This window comes from Rhinatrema bivittatum, chromosome 2, assembly GCF_901001135.1.
Source record: "Rhinatrema bivittatum chromosome 2, aRhiBiv1.1, whole genome shotgun sequence".
Classification (NCBI taxonomy): Eukaryota; Metazoa; Chordata; class Amphibia; order Gymnophiona; family Rhinatrematidae; genus Rhinatrema; species Rhinatrema bivittatum.
The window spans coordinates 658728626-658745340 of record NC_042616.1 but is presented as its reverse complement, the minus strand read 5'-3'; the positions used below and the strand labels follow the sequence as shown (position 1 = coordinate 658745340).

The 16715-nt window shown below is 47.1% G+C and overlaps 1 protein-coding gene across 1 annotated transcript in view; it reads right to left on the bottom strand.

Moving 5' to 3' along the window:
• Window positions 1-16715, bottom strand: part of MCMDC2 (minichromosome maintenance domain containing 2) — a 298944-nt gene that overhangs the window by 62990 nt on the left and 219239 nt on the right. The gene's annotated exons all lie outside the window — the stretch shown is intronic.

The window sequence follows — 16715 nt, the reverse complement described above, 5'->3', positions numbered from 1 at the left end:
GAACTATGTGCATTGGACTTCCATTTGAGTCCTCCTGACACCACTGCTATCCATAAGCTGCTGGCAGTAGTAACTTGTCCAATTACTCTCCTGAGTTCCATCATTACAGCTATAGAAACCAGCTTGAAGTCTGATTCGTTTTTTTCATGCTCCACTGTGAACCAAGAACTGGTCTTCACTACAAGTTAATACTCATCTATGCCTTCTGTTCATCCTAGACGTCTTGCCCTTGAACTCTGTCACCTTGATCTACAGAATCTGAAATGCAAGTCTGCTATCCTGCAATCCGGTACCCTGCCTGTTTCGTGTCTTCAATGTCTTGTTTACGTCTTGCCTGGATCTTCCACATTCTTCACCATGACTTCAGCTACAGTATTATTATCGCTACAGTTCCTCACCAAGTATTTTCCAACGTTTGTCCTTGGACATTTGATCTGCCCCTGTCAGTATGGACTGATACCTTATCTCCTCTAGCTGTTGATAAGAGGCTTGAGGAGGGGGTCTTTAAGGAGGGGGTACTGTTACGATTCCTGCCCGCAGAGCTACTCTCCATGAGCAGGCCTCTCCACCTACTCACCAACTCCGACGCTGCTGACTGTTTTTGCGGCTTTCTGCCGCTGCTGGGTGGCCGCCGCAAAATCCCCTGCTCTTTGCGGCCTAGCCTCGGCTGGCAATCAACCATGTGGCCCGGAGGTCGCGCCGATGAGGTCCGGACCGCTGTGCCTAAACCCTCCTTTCGTGGCAGGGAGCCGCGAGTCTGTCCTCCTTGAGTGGCAGGGGAAAGCCCGCTGCCATTCCTACGTCATCCTGCGGCCTGGAGGCCGCCCCGAAGCCTGCCTGATCCTCATTTGCTTCTGCGCGGCAGGGACGCTGCTGTCCAGGGTCCTGCTTCTCTTCAGGGCCTCCTCCTAGGTGCCGGCGCGCACCTCTTCACTGTATTTAAAGGGCCCGTGGCCGGATATGCCCTGGGCCCCACCTGATGACAACTTCCTGCTTCAGCCCTATTTAAGGGCCTCTCTTCAGTCACTCCGGGCCTTTGGATCGGGTTCCACAGTTGTCTGTGCTTCATGACCGGTCCAGGTTCTCCGTGGTCTTCTCCTGCTTTGATGGCTTCATCTTCATGTTCCTGATGTCCTTCGTTCATGCCTCCAGTTGTCTTCATGTTCCTGATGCCCTTCGTCCGTGCCTCCAGATGTCTTCAGGTTCCTGATGTCCTTCGTCTGTGTTTCCAGATCTCTTCATGTTCCTGATTGATGTCCTTCGTTCATATCTCCTGATGTCCTTCCTGATGCTTTTGTCTTTGCCTCTGCCTCCATGCCTTAGTTCCTTGATGTCTACCTTCCTAGTGTGCCGTTATCGTGGTCTGCGACCAATCCCGCGGGTGGGCTGTGTAGGGCACCTCACGGTACAAGGACATCTTCTCCTGTACAGTGCAAGCCTCCAGAAGACTTCTGTTTGAACCTTAGTCTTGAATCCTGAGTTGTCTTTGAATCCTTGAGAATCCTGAATCCTGAGCTTGAATCTTGTCCAGTCTTCGGAGCTCCTTGCATTTGCGTCCGTCCATGCCAAAGACTCTGTTCAAACCTGCTCCGCTCCAGCGTGGTCCGCGACCAGTCCCGCGGGTGGACTGTGTAGGGTGTGCCGCGGTGCAGGCCTCTTCAGTATCTTCGCCATGTTCCAGTATCAGCTTCCAGTATCGCTCCTAGAGTCTGCTTCGAGTCCAGTGTGGTCCACGACCAGTACCGCTGGTGGACTGTGTAGGGCACGCTGCGTCGCAGTCTCGACTCAGCACTTTGATCCTATGCCTTGATTCCTCATCTGCAGTGCCTTGATCCTTTGCTTTCGTCTACAGTGTCCTCGCCTGAGTCTTCGTCTACAGTGTCCTCGCCTGAGTCTTCATCCAGTGTCTTCTGTGTTCTAAGGACTCCGTCTGCCCTCGTCCTCTGTCCAGCCTGACGCCTTTTTCCGTTACCCAGCGGCAGGTCCGAAAGGGCTTGGAACTGTCGGAGGACTGTTCATTGATCAACATTGCATTTTTGGTCATCCTGGAGCCTGCAGGTCTGGTAGAGGGTCAGACCTTCCATCTCCTTGTCTTCGCTCCAGTCTTGTTTTGCTCCTTGTTACCAGTGCTCGCACCAGCTCACCTCCCGCGGTGTGTCTTTGGGCTCCTCCCTGAGTCGTGCCATGGTCCAAGGGCTCACATCTCCTGTTTCAGAAACGACCACGCCTCTGTGCTCGTAACAGTATCCGAAGGTCTCCAAGCCCTTGGTTCGTAACAGTAGCCAAAGGCCACGCTCGTAACAGAGAGGCCATCCTTCGGGAAGTGATACGCCTCTATTGCATTTAAGTGAACTGTAATAGAGGAAGCAGCTAGTCCTGCTGCATATAACATATGTAAATACTGCAACAGTAGTTCATGCCACAAAAGAATGGATCAATGTCATTTGTTTGGCACCAATGAAGGTTTTTGTGCACTTACAAGCGTAATTCTTTCTTGTCAATGGATTTCTAGCTGATACAAGAATAACCTGAATTCTCTGTAGCAACTGGAGGTGATCTAACACCCTGCTTTCAATGCTGTCAGCTGAAGGGATGCATGCACTAGATTAGCAGAGTACTCTTTTCCTGTGTCAGTAGGTCTGCATTGCTTCCTAAGGAGATCAGTGGATCAATGGAAAGTTGAATGAGATAATCATACCACAACTGCCTTGGCCAAGCAGGAGTGATCAGAATTAGATCTGCCTCATCCACGATGCATTTTTATACCATATGAGATATTAGAGGTATTGGGGGGGGGGGGGGGTATGTGTAAAATAGGTCCCTCACCCAGGAGATGAGGAATGCATCCTGTGAGTGTCTTATTAGGCTTGGGTAGACAGAGCAAAACTGTTGCAGTTTCCTGTTCTGTTCTGTTGCAAACAGATCCATACATGGCATGGAGATCATCCGCCACATTCTGTTGCAGAGACCACTCATGGGGGTGAAAGATCCTGCTGAGCCCGTTGGCCTCCGTGTTCACAGTCCCTGGTAGGTAGGTTGCTCGCAAGGTCATTGATTATGCTTCTGCCCATTCCAGAATCTGTACTGCTTCCTTGCACAACATCTGGAACCAGACCCGCCTTCTTTGTTTATGTAGAACATTGCCACCTGGTTGTCCGTGTGTATCATTACACACTTTCTCTGAAGCTGAGGTGTAAATGTGCGAACCACATTTTTATTGCTCTCAACTCCAGAAGGTTGATTTGAAAGTTGCCCTCTGTCAGAGACCGTAAGCCCTGAGTCTTTAGACCACACAAATGAGCTCCGCAACCTTTTGTTGATACGTCTGTTGTCAGGTTTAACTGATGCATTGGGGGCGAAATGGCACTCCTATAGTTAAGATAAATGGCTTTAGCCACCAGGCTTTGTCTAGTTTCATTGTATGAGTTAACACTACCTTTCTGGAGATTGGTGGCTGTACTGAGACCATTGGGGTTTGAGATCCAACTGCAGATGTCACATGTGAAGATGAGTATGAGGGACAACATAAATTTCTGCTGCCATGTGTTCCAATAAAGTCAGAATTGCTTGTGTGGAGGAGTGAGTCTGCTGAAGTAGTTATAGAACTATGGAAAAAAGGACCCTGGCTCTCTTGACTGGAAGAAACGCCTTGCACAACTCACTATTTTTGCTCCTATGAACTGTAATATCTGCATTGGCTGGAGGTTGGACTTCTCGTAATTTACAATGAAACCTAGATTTTCTAGGCAGAGAATTGTTTCAGGTAGGTGTTTTTGAAGAGTTGCAGATTGAGATGACACAATCAGCCAATCTTCCAGGTAGGGAAATAGTCTTATTCCTTTCCTTCTCAGATGGGCCACAGCTATGGCTAGGCATTTTGTGAAGACTCACGGGGTAGATGAGAGGCCAAAGGGAAGAATCTTGTATTGGTAGTGTTTGGTGTTGGCCTGGAAGCAGGGGTAACACCAAGAGGATTGGTGTATTGGGATGTGGGAATATGCATTCTTGAGATCCAGTGAGCACATCCAATTGTTGGGCTGGTAGAATGGACATGAGAGATGTCATCTTAAACTTTTCCATGCGAATGAATTTGTTGAGGGAATGAAGGTCTAGGATTGGGCGAAGGCCCCCTGCTCTTTTTGGTATGAGGAAGTATTGGGAATAAAATCCCCTGCTGTGCTGATGTTGAGGCAGTGTACGTATTGCCCCGTGATGGAGCGCAGAAAGAACTTCTTGTTGTAGTAGCATAGTTTGTTTTTGGTCCCGAAACAGAGTTACAGTATGAGGGATTGACAGGAGTCATTTGATGTTTAGCTTGTAACCATTGCGAATTATGCTCAAGACCCAACGATCTGCCATGATGGATTCCCAGGAGTGGTAGAAATGGGAAATTCTGCTCCCGACCTTCAATGGTAGCCGTGGCCCTACTCTGTTTAAAAACTCTGCTGTGGCTTCTGAACAGAGCTCTGCTGCTGTTTTTGAGGTCATTGGTTCCTTGGACATCCTCTGAGCTGGCTTTGTTGCACCTGCTGCCTAGGCATCTCATATGTCTGGTAGGACCGCTGTCTGAAAGACAAATATGGCCTGTATAAGTGCCTCTGGTAGTAAGGGTTTTTTTATATTGGGGATAGTATCTCTTTGTAGACCCTTGTTGATCAGAAGGTGAGGCAAAGGAGAGAACCGCCATGTTTTACTCTTTTATTTGAGAGATGGTTTCCCTAAGCTTATCCCCAAATAAGCTATCCCCTTTGCAGGGCAAGTGCGCAAGCTTTGCATGCACATCTTCTCTGATGGCACTTGCACAGAGCTAGGTTATTCTGCGAACTGCTATTGAAATTGGATGTATCGAAAGCTTCATAGATGGTTCTCAACAAGTGCCTTAGACCCTCTTCTAGATCTATCAAGGGTTGTGGTGTTGAATGGTCCCCCACACCATTTGGAATGGATGGCTTCAGAGCCTGAACGCATTCATATAAGTACTGCGTGATATAAAACTGATGCCGTTGGATCCTAGCATTCAGTATAGAGTCTTGAAAAACTTTGTGGCCAAATTCATCCAGGATTTTGTTGCCTTTCCTTGGAGGCATATAGAAGTGAAGTTGGGATTTCTTAACCTTCTTCATTGCCGATTCCATGACTACTGATGTATGTGGAAGCTGTACCATGCTATAGTGGGTTGATTTATGCATCCAGAACTTTAAATCCATCTTGCATGAGACTAATTGACCTGTGAAGGGGGACTCCCAGGATTGGTCCATGACCCTATCTAGGACCGAATGTGACGACAAGGCAGTCGGCTCAGATGGGACATCAAAGATTTTCAGGATACCTGTTGTCTCAGACTTCAGATCTGAGATTTTCCTTGTTTCAACTTTCAAGACTGAACCCACCTTTTCAACAAACTTTGAATAAGTAACATCTGCCGGGGGACAATGAAGGCTCTGGAGGGTCCTCGGGAGTGGGGGATCAGAGGGTATCCCTATTGAGTTGCTCAGGGAATTCAGAGGAGAGTTCTGTGGCTCTGTATCTGGTTTTGGGGAAAAACTTGGCTCTCGCTCCTCCATTAGGTTTGGTGGACTACTGCCTCCCTCCCTGGTGATGAGAGAGGTCTGAGGGGGGAGAATTCCTCCTCCTCTGGTGGACTAGGCGATGGTCTCAGGTGCCAGTCCATGTCAATGGAGGAGAAAAAGTTCTTAAGAAAAGCTGTTATCTGGGTTATGGCTTGTGAGGCCACTCCCCTGTGTTCAGTAGAGTGCACCCCTTTTTGTGGAGTCAAAACAGTCTCCGTGCTTGGTTTTGTTTGTGAAGCAGGCTTTCTGTGCATTCGTTGAGGAGGAGGCACAGCTACTAGTGGTCCAATTCTCAAGCAACCCTGAGCCAGTGATCCAGTTCTAAGCCAGTGGTCGCATCTTTTGCTAATCCTGTGTCATCAGTTCAGCCTCTCGGAAACACTTCAGGTGCGCAGAGGGTGGTGCTATTCTTGACATCGAGCATCCAGAAGGGAGCGATGTTTCAAATTCCAAGTCCACAGAGGGGGGCACTGTTCCTGATGACAAGCAGCCAGATGGGGGGTGCTGTTCTGGATGTCCAGCCTTGCCTTGTCCAGTCTTGGAAACCCCCTGCCTTGTCTGTCCAGTGGCAAAGAGACACCAGTCTAATTCTCCTAAGTTCCTGCTAGCCCCAGCCCCCACGATAAAGGGGACCCAGGAGAAGGGGGGTCTTGAAGGGGGGGTACTGTCATACTTTTGCCTGACATGCAGCTTCTTCGTGCTCTGGTCTTGTCTGCTGTGACTCCTCACCTATAGAGGCCTTCAGCGAGCCTCACCGCCAGCCTCGCTAAGCTCCTCCTCACTGCTTTTGTCACATCCCAGTCAACAGTCTCATGTAACCTTGCCTTGCTAGAACCACTTTGCATCTTCGTGGAGTCACCCTTGGCTCTCTGACCTGGCCACTCTAGTCATGTATCTTACCTTGTGGCCTCTGGGCTTTCTGCTTTCTTGCTCCTGGTCTTGTGACCTGTCTGGGCCTTATCTTGCGTTATGGCCTTTGGGCCTTCTGCTTTCTTGTATCTTGCCTTGTGGTCTATCCAGGACTCTCTTTACGTAGGGGCCTCCAAGCCTTTAGCCTAGTGGCTTTTGGACCTCCAGCATTGCTGCCTTCAGGCTTCTCTGTTCTTTGTTCTGTGTTATCTTGCCTAGTCCTTGTCTGGTTCTGTCTTAGTCTGTCTTGTCCAATCCTGTCTTTGTTTGGTCTTGCCTGTCCATCCTTGCTCCAGCTTACCCAGCCGTGCTCCAGCTTACCCAGCCCTGCTCCAATCTCTCTAGCCTTGCTCTAGTCTTTTCAGCCTTGCTCCAGTCTGTCTAGCCTTGTTCCAACCTGACTATCCTTGTTCCAGGCTGCCTGGACTTACCATGATGTACTGCCGCCAGAACCCAAGGACTCAATCTGCAGGGGAGGAGGCTCACTAGGCAGAAGAATGGCCCTTGTCTAGCCCAGGGTCCTGCCTTGCAGTCCTACACAGCTCGTGGGTGGTGTACCCAGATCCGAGCAACCCTGATAGTCTGTGATTTTGTTTTTATTGAATGTACAGAAGTTAATTGGACATCAAATATGGTAATTTTTCTGTTAAAGTATGATATTACTGTAGTTGCAGTAGGTGACAGTGCACTGCCCTGTGGTTTGTTTCAAAACATAATTTACATAAGAAAGCTAGTTTTTTGATATAGACGGTTATGGAGGAAAACATGATCATGCTGGGATGCAGAATTCTGTGTACATGATTTAAGTTGATTGAACAGTATAACAGAGCTATGATTAGGAGTCAGATATATGTAGAAATGTCCAATTAAGGTGTATGATGCAAGGAACCATCAATTTATGAGTAGTATTTTGACAGTTGCTTGCCTTTGTTATAAGAATTCTCCATTACTTTTACATCATATTTTGTCATTGAAGTAGCTAAGCTCAGATCATTTAGTCTCTGCTAATGTGTAGCTTGCTTCGCCATACATTTTCATTGTTAGCAATAAATACATTTTTCCATTTGCTGATTTTATTTTTGTATGTGCAATCTGTTGATTTTTCATAGATTTTTCTCCCCACCCCTAATAGCTTGAATGGCCAAGAACCCATGCCAGCTGGGACACCTCCTTTGAAGAGCATCTTTAATGATGCTCATAGTCTGGCAAGGGCTGTCACCTTTCTTGAGCATTAGCTCACCAACATTACAACAGGATCTGTCCCAACCGATCCTGATGAACAGCCCTCTAAACTTACATTCCTCTCCCCTCCACCCTCCACCTTCAAATGCTGCATCCTGAGTCACTGGGCCAGTCCTCTATTTGCCAATTTGTTCCATTAGGCTGGCTGTCAATAATATGTTTTGAACAGCAGGCTGAGCAGTAATTATTATATATGTGTTATTCTTTTCAATGATGACTTGTTATGGGCACTTTAAACCACCAAAAAAAGATATTGCTTTGTTTTCTTTTGTTTATAATTCAATTGTCTATATATCGCTTTATATTTCAGCAGTGCCCAGTTTTAGTACAGTACTTATCCCAGAGAAAATTATATTTTTTGTAGAATGTTATGCCTTATATTAGACAACACAAGAATCATCCAAAAATGATGAATTTTTCTAGATGTCATAAGTACTTCTTCAGATATAATCGTGGTTTTGAAAACTTATATGGTATAACACAAATCTAGAAGTATATAATAAATTCCCAATATACAATACGAACATACAGAAAGAAATTGTATTTTCAATCAATAAAATACAATCTATTAACATATTATATTTTATTATAAACAAATAATAACACTGGTGTACATCAAATAAATACCTCAAAAATCCATACAAAATTACTTTACAAAAAATACAAAATTACAGGACAAAAATAATCATAATTGTATAATTGTATAATTATAAAAAGTATTTTCACATACACTCATGCACACATACATATAACTCATCACATAAACAATTAAACACCAATATCCCACTTGTAAAGGTATAAATATGAAATATGTCATCGATGTATCCCCAGATATGGAATATATCCTCAATGTGTCCCCGACAAAGGGCCCAACTGTTTCGCCGATTAGGCTTCTTCAAGTGGAACAAAATTCCATGTTGTTTTCCTTGCCACCTCAGAAAAATGAGGTCTGCCATATTATATCTCCGGAATACACTTTATAAATACTAGTGAGATATTGGTGTTTTTGTTATTATTCTTCTTGAATAGCTTTTTAGGATATTTTAATTGTTTATGTGATGAGTGGTAGGTATGAGTGCATGAGTGTATGTGAAAATACTTTTATGCAGCTTCATCATTGCGGGCTGACTGCCTGCGATGATGAAGCAGCATAATGAAGAATTTACCATATATTGTGTAAGGTTGGTACAATATATGTTTTTTGGTCAATTGAACACAGGAGTTTAGTGATAATTTTTGGTTACTATATTAATGAGTGTATTTTTTATATTGTAGGCTTACTTGTTTGGAAGAGCCATTGTTTTGGCAACATTGATGTTTTATATTTGATCTTTATAAAATGATTGTTAGGTGAACTTTTTGAATTTTTGAATAGTTAAGCAAATTCACTTGGTTATAATTAGTGCATTATATACATTTTTATGTTTTTTAGATACATGAGATCAGTTGGATAAAGTGGAATATGTGATATGATGAATTGGATTGAATATCTTTTCAATTCATTAAATTAGTACAGTATGTGATTTGATGAGCAGGAACCAACATCTATTCTCATTGAAGGAATGAAGGAAATTGTATACCCTAGAAACTATATAAAGTGTATTCTGGAGATATAATTCAGCAGACTTCATTTTTATGAGATGGCAAGGAAAACTACATGGAATGTAGTTCCCCTTGATGAAGCCTAATCAGCAAAACAGTTGGGCCCGTTGTCGGGGACACATTGAGGATATATTCCATATTTGGGGATACATCTCTCTCTCTCTCAGTCTCTCTCTCTCCCTGCGCAGGATGCAAAAAGTAGGGTTTATCACACTGTGCGGTAAGTTACTGCATGGTGTGGTAACTCCAAAATTGCCCTAAACATGCCCCTTTATGTTATCACTGTGGGGTAGATTTTCAAATAGCGCGAATTGGCCTACTTTTGCTGGCGCATCAGGCGCAAGCAAAAGTAAGCTGGATTTTAGTAGATACGCGCGGAGCCGCGCGTATCTGCTAAAAACCTGGATCGGCGCGCGCAAGGCTATTGATTTTGTATAGCTGGCGCGCGCCGAGCCGCGCAGCCTACCCCCATTCCCTCCGAGGCCGCTCCGATTTCGGAGCGGCCTCGGAGGGAACTTCCTTTTGCCCTCCCCTCACCTTCCCCTCCCTTCCCCTACCTAACCCACCCACCCGGCCCTGCTAAGCCCCCCCATTACCTTTGTCGGGGGATTTACGCCTCCCAGAGGGAGGCGTAAATCCCCGCGCGCCAGCGGGCCTCTTGCGTGCCGGGACGCGACCTGGGGGCGGGTACGGAGGGCGCGGCCACGCCCCCGGACCGCCCCGGGCCGTAGCCACGCCCCGTACCCGCCCCCAAAATGCTGCCGACACGCCCCCTAAACGCCGCGACGACCGGGCCCGCCCCCGACACGCCCCCCTCGAAGAACCCCGGGACTTACGCGAGTCCCGGGGCTTTGCGCGCGCCGGTAGGCCTATGTAAAATAGGCTCACCGGCGCACAGGGCCCTGCTCGCCTAAATCCGCCCGGATTTGGGCGGATTTAGGCGAGCAGGGCTCTGAAAATCCGCCCCTGTATTATTAAGACTTTTTGATGAATCTAGGGTTTGTTAGAATAAAATTTATTTTATAACATAATCTCTTTTGGCTTCCAACCTGTTTCTTTAAATATCTACTCTACCAAGTCTGTATATGGACAGTCTACTCCATATTTTTAGCATTGAAATCTTTAATATTTCTAGAAAACACAATACTTGACAAAGCAGAGTTGCATATCTGTAACAGGTGTTCTCACAGGACAGCAGGATGTTAATCCTCACATATGGGTGACATCATCAGGATGGAGCCCAATCACGGAACACTTTTGTCAAAGTTTCTAGAACTTTGACTGGCACCTACTGGGCATGCCCAGCATGGCACTTACCCTGCATCCAGCAGGGGTCTCCCTTCAGTCTCATGTATAATAAAAAGAGTGTTCAAAAAATAAAATAACAAATTGCAAGCATACCCAACTCCGCGGGGTGGCGGGTGGGTTTCATGAGGACTAACATCCTGCTGTCCTGTGAGAACACCTGTTACAGGTAAGCAACTTTGCTTTCCCACAGGACAAGTAGGATGGTAGTCCTCACATATGGGTGAATAACGAGCTGAGGATGTCCACGCATGTACCAAAAACACCCAAAGACGTGCAACAGGCACAACAATAGGGGCGATTTTTGGAGAACGGGCAGCCTGAAAATCCCAGCAGGCTATTGTAGGAAGTTGGGTATTAAGCTAAGAATAAATTGTGCAGAACCGACTGGCCAAAAAGAGAATCTTAAGTGCCATCTTTGTCCAGGCAATAGTGAGCTGTGAAGGTATGGAGAGAACTCCAAGTAGCAGCCCTGCAGATATCAGCAAGAGGCACAGACTGAAGGTTTGCTACCGACGTTGTCATTGCTCAAATAGAGTGCGCTTTAACACGTCCCTGTAGCGGAAAGCCTGCTTGTTGGTAGCAGAAGGAAATACAGTCCACCAACCAGGAGGACAGGGTCTGCTTTTCCACTGGGATACCCAGGTTTAATTTTTTCAAAAGAGACAAATAGCTGGATGGACTTCCTATGGCCTGCAGTGCGTTCCAAATAAAAGGCTAACGCACATTTGCAGTCCAAGGAATGCAGAGCCCGCTCACCTGGATGTGAGTGGGGTTTCGGAAAGAAAGTATGCAAAATAATAGATTGATTTAAATGGAACTCAGAGACTACTTTTGGCAGAAATTTAGGATGAGTGCGAAGGACCACCCGATCATGAAGAAATTTTGTATAAAGGGGGTATGTTACCAGCGCCTGTAGCTCACTGATCCTGCAGGCAGACATCAAAGCTAAAAGGAAAACTACTTTCCAAGTAAGATGTTGTAACTCGAAGGAGTGCAGAAGCTCAAAAGGAGGTTTCATGAGTCTCGCTAAAACCACATTAAGGTACCAAACCGGGGCTGGGGGATGGAGAGGGGGCTTGAGGTGAAGCAAGCCCTTCATAAAGCGTACTACTAAGGGTTGTGTCAAAATAGAGACATCCCCTGTACCCCGATGGAAGGCGGCCACCGCACTGACATGTTCTCTAATGGAGGAAGTCTGTAAACCCAACTCCGAGAGGTGCCAAAGGTAATCGAAAAAACTGAGTTGTGGGGCAGGTAAAAGGGTCTAACTCCTTTGAAATGCACCACAATGAAAATAGTTTCCATTTAGAATGGTAAGATTTTCTAGTAGAAGGCTTTCATGAAGCTATGAGGACCTGGGATGCAGAGTCTGATAGATTGAGAGGCCGCAAGATTAGCCTTTCAACATCCAAGCTGTCAGTGACAAGGCCTGAAGGTTGGGATGGCGTAACTATCTGTTCTTCTGAGATATCAGGGACGGATCTGTGCCTAGCCGAATTTGTGGACGCACTGAGAGGTTGCGAAGGATGGGGAACCATACCTGTCGTGGCCAGTAGGGGGCTATTAGAATCATTAGGCCACTGTCTCTGCGTAGCTTCACGAGAGTCTTGTTGATGAGAGGGTGGGTAGGCACAGAGGAGGCCCGTCACCCAGGAAAGGGTGAAAGCGTCCCGTGGTGGAGTTCTTTGACTGAGATTTAGGGAGAAGAAGTTCTCCACCTTGAGATTGTGAACTAACGCAAAGAGGTCGATGCTCGGATACCCCCACTTCTGAAATATCCAGTCCACCACCGCGGGGTTGAGGGACCACTCGTGGGGCTGAAATGTACGACTGAGTTTGTCCGCTAGAACATTGTCCACACCTGCCAGGTAGGTCACTCTCAGTAGCATGGCATGAGAGAGAGCTAAGGCCCAACTCTGTGCTATTTCCTGACATAGGAGGTAGGACCCGGTCCCTCCCTGCTTGTTGATGTACTTGTTGATGTTTTGCTACTTGATTGCCCATTTGGATTAGGATTGTTTTGTTTGATAAGCAATCCTTGAAGGTGCAAAGGGCATACCTGATCGCTCAGAGTTCCAGAAAGTTTATTTGATGTTGTGCCTCTTCTGCAGACTAGGTTCCCTGAGTCTGCAGGTGGTTGACATGTGCTCCCCAACCTAGAGTGGAAGCATCAGTTGTTAGGATTATCTGAGGTTCTGGAGCTTGAAACAGCAGCCCTTTGAGCAGGAAGGACTCTTGGATCCACCACACCAGTGAGAGACGAAGCTGCCTGGTGACATGGACAATGTTGGACATTAAATGATGTGCCTGTGACCACTGGGATTTTAATGTCCACTGCATTACTCTCATGGCAAGTCGAGCCATTGGGGTAACATGGACCGAGGATGACATATGTCTCAGCAAGACGAGGACATGATGAGCAGTCGTGGTTCGTCGAGACTGTACAGTGCGCACCAGCCCCGCCAGCTTCTGAGCTCAGTCCCTGGGAAGAAAAGCCTTTGCTTGGGAAGTGTGAGATCCGCTCTGATAAAGGAGAGGACTTGAGAGGAGTCAGATGGGACTTCTGATAATTGATTAGAAATCCCAAGGATAGTAGGAGCCGCACAGTAAGATGGAGGGAGTGAAGAATTGCCTCCGGAGATTGAGCACTCAGTAACCAGTCATCTAGATAAGGATAGACGTGAGTGCCTAGTCTTCTTAAGTATGCGGCATCTACTGCCAGGCATTTCGTGAAGACATGAGGGACCGATGCCAGGCCGAATGGAAGCACCCGATATTGGAAGTATCGGCTTCCGACAAGGAACCGGAGATACTTTCTGTGAGACGGAGTAATTGCTGTGTGAATGTACTCATCTTTGAGATCTAGAGAGCAAAGCCAATCCCCCTGTTGGAGAAGCGGTAGTAAGGAGCCCAAGGTTACCATTCGAAACTTTTCTTTCCGAAGGTGTTTATTTAGGGCTTGAAGGTCTAAGATGGGGCGAATGCCTCCCGTCTTTTTTGGTATTAAGAAGTACCGGGAGTAGAAGCCCTTTCCCCTTTGCAAAGGAGGAACTGGTTCTATGGCATTGGCTTGCAAGATGGAAGCTATTTCCCCTTGCAAGAGATGAGAATGGTCGGAGGAAGTCCACCCCAGCCGAGGTGGAGAGTTCGACGGTATTGAGAGGAAGTTTAGATGGTAGCCTTGAGCTACAACCGAATGGACCCAGTGGTCCGTGGTGACACTTATCCACTTGGTGGTAAAATGGCAAAGTCAGCCGCTGACTGGCAGAGATGGCAGAGGGGGAATAGGACAGTCACTCTCTAGCAGGGAGTCAAAACCCCGAGGCAGGACCAGGGTTAATAAACATGTGGATAAAGGTGAACCGGTAGATGTAGTGTATTTGGATTTTCAGAAGACGTTTGACAAAGTCCCTCATGAGAGGTTTCTACGAAAACTAAAAAGTCATGGGATAGGAGGCGATGTCCTTTCATGGATTACAAACTGGTTAAAAGACAGGAAACAGAGTAGGATTAAATGGTCAATTTTCTCAGTGGAAAAGGGTAAACAGTGGAGTGCCTCAGGGATCTGTACTTGGACCAGTGCTTTTCAATATATATATAAATGATCTGGAAAGGAATACGACGAGCGAGGTTATCAAATTTGCGGATGATACAAAATTATTCAGAGTAGTTAAATCAAAAGCGGACTGTGATACATTACAGGAGGACCTTGCAAGACTGGAAGATTGGGCATCCAAATGGCAGATGAAATTTAATGTGGACATGTGCAAGGTGTTGCTTATAGGGAAAAATAGCCCTTGCTGTAGTTACACAATGTTAGGTTCCATATTAGGAGCTACCACCCAGGAAAAAGATCTAGGCATCATAGTGGATAATACTTTAAAATTGTCTGCTTAGTGTGCTGCAGCAGTCAAAAAAGCAAACAGAATGTTAGGAATTATTAGGAAGGGAATGGTTAATAAAACGGAAAATGTCATAATGCCTCTATGTCGCTCCATGGTGAGACCACACCTTGAATACTGTGTACAATTCTGGTCGCCGCATCTTAAAAAAGATATAGTTGCAATGGAGAAGGTACAGAGAATGGCAACCAAAATTAATCTTCTTAGTGTTTGGGTAATTGCCAGGTTCTTATGGCCTGGTTTGGCCTCTATTGGAAACAGGATGCTGGGCTTGATGGACCCTTGGTTTGACCCAGCATGGCAATTTCTTATGTTCTTATGTTGCGCAGGTGGCTGTGGCTTCTGAGTCCTGGGTTGTCAAGGTGGAGGCTTCTGGAAAGGACTGGATGGACGAGACTGCGCAGGTGGAGGATAGTGCCTTCGGGCCTTGTAAGATGGTCTCTTCGCCTCTCTCCTAAACGGCCGTTTAGAAGAGGCAGAAAAATCAGCATGAGCAGCGGAGAGCTGTCGGAGCATTTCATTATGATCCTTCAGCTGTGCTACAGTTTCCTGGATCTTCTCTCCAAAGGGGTTATCCCCTGTACAGGGGAGATCTGCCAAACGGTCTTGAACTTCCGGGGGTAAATCCGAGGATTTCAGCCAAGCCCAACATCTCGCACTTATTCCAGCTGCTGACAACCTGGACGCTGTATCAAAAACGTCATACGCTGACCGGACTTCATGTTTACCTGCATCAAAGCCTTTTTTGAGGGTGGAATTCAGTTGATCCTGCTCCGGGAGAGATTCCCCAAATTCCTGGAACGGTTTGAAAAGATTTCTATTGTATTGGGTCATATACATCTGATATGACGCAATACGAGAGATGAGCATAGAGCCATGGAAAACTCTGCACCCAACAGCATCCAGGAACATTTGCTCCTTCCCAGGAGAAGCTGAAGAATGAGGTTTTGGACATTTGGCCCTCTACTGGGCAGACTCCACCACTACTGAATGATGCGCCAACTGTGTCTTTTGGAAGCCAGGAGACGGCTGCACCAAATAAGTCGCATCCGTCTTGCGGTTAACAGGAGGGACCATCCCGGGATGTTCCCTGTTGCACTGCAGAAGATCCAGTAACACATCATGAACTGGAATGGACATTATTTCTTTCGGTGGATCCAGAAATTGAAGGATCTCCAGCATTTTATGCCTGGAGTCTTCTTCAGTTTGCAGCATGAATGGAATAGTCTCTGCCATTTCCCTAATGAAATTGATAAAGGAGAGGTCCTCCGGTGGAGACTTATGCCTCTCCTCAAGTGACGAAGGTTCAGATGGGACATGAACAGAATCCTGGGAATCAGAGGAGTCATCTGTCCACAGATTATAAGGCTGGTCTCCAGCTTCCAACGGTGGTCCAGGCGGTAAAGAAGGACCTCCCCTGGCTGGTTCCGGCATCGATGGCCTCGGGTGTGACATCGACAAGTCCGGGTCCAGCATCGGTGAGGGATGAGAAGGCATCGGTGACTTTGCTGGGCGCCTAGGTGCACCCACTCCGGAAGGCCCTGGAACAGACTCCGGCATTGATGACCCCTCCTTATCCGAGGAGAGAGGGATGGGCGTCGGAGCAAGGGGAATTGGTGATTTCCCCGGTACCACTGGCAGTGCACCGATGAGGACGTCCAGCTTGTCGAGGAGAGGAACAAGCACCAGTGGCACTGGTGCCGGAGCCAGCACGGGAACCGGAGATGGTGTCGATGACCTCGGAAGGCTCTGGATGGCTTGTACCACCGCCTCTTGCACCATCTGGTGCAATTCCTCATGGAACACTGGAAAGTGAACCCCAGGTCCGGAGTAGGAGACATGGCGGGCATTGCTGGAGGGTCCACCGGTCCCGGTGGAGTCTCTGCTGCCGTGCCCACTGAAGGCGGAGAACACCTCAGTGCATCCAGCTTAGAGGAGGGTTGAGGCTCCTCAGCCCAGGGCTTCTTCCTCGGTGGCTCAATTCCAGACGTTGAAGCCACCGGTGTCCCTAAGGTCGATGGCATAGATTTTCAATGTCTATGCTGGTGCTTCTCTCAGTGCTCGGCCTTACCTGTATCCGACGCCGAAGACTTAGACACCGACTGAGAATCATCGGTATCAGATTGATGGCACGGTTTAGCCGGTGATGGCATCGATGAAGTCTGAGATGGCGGGTGCTGCT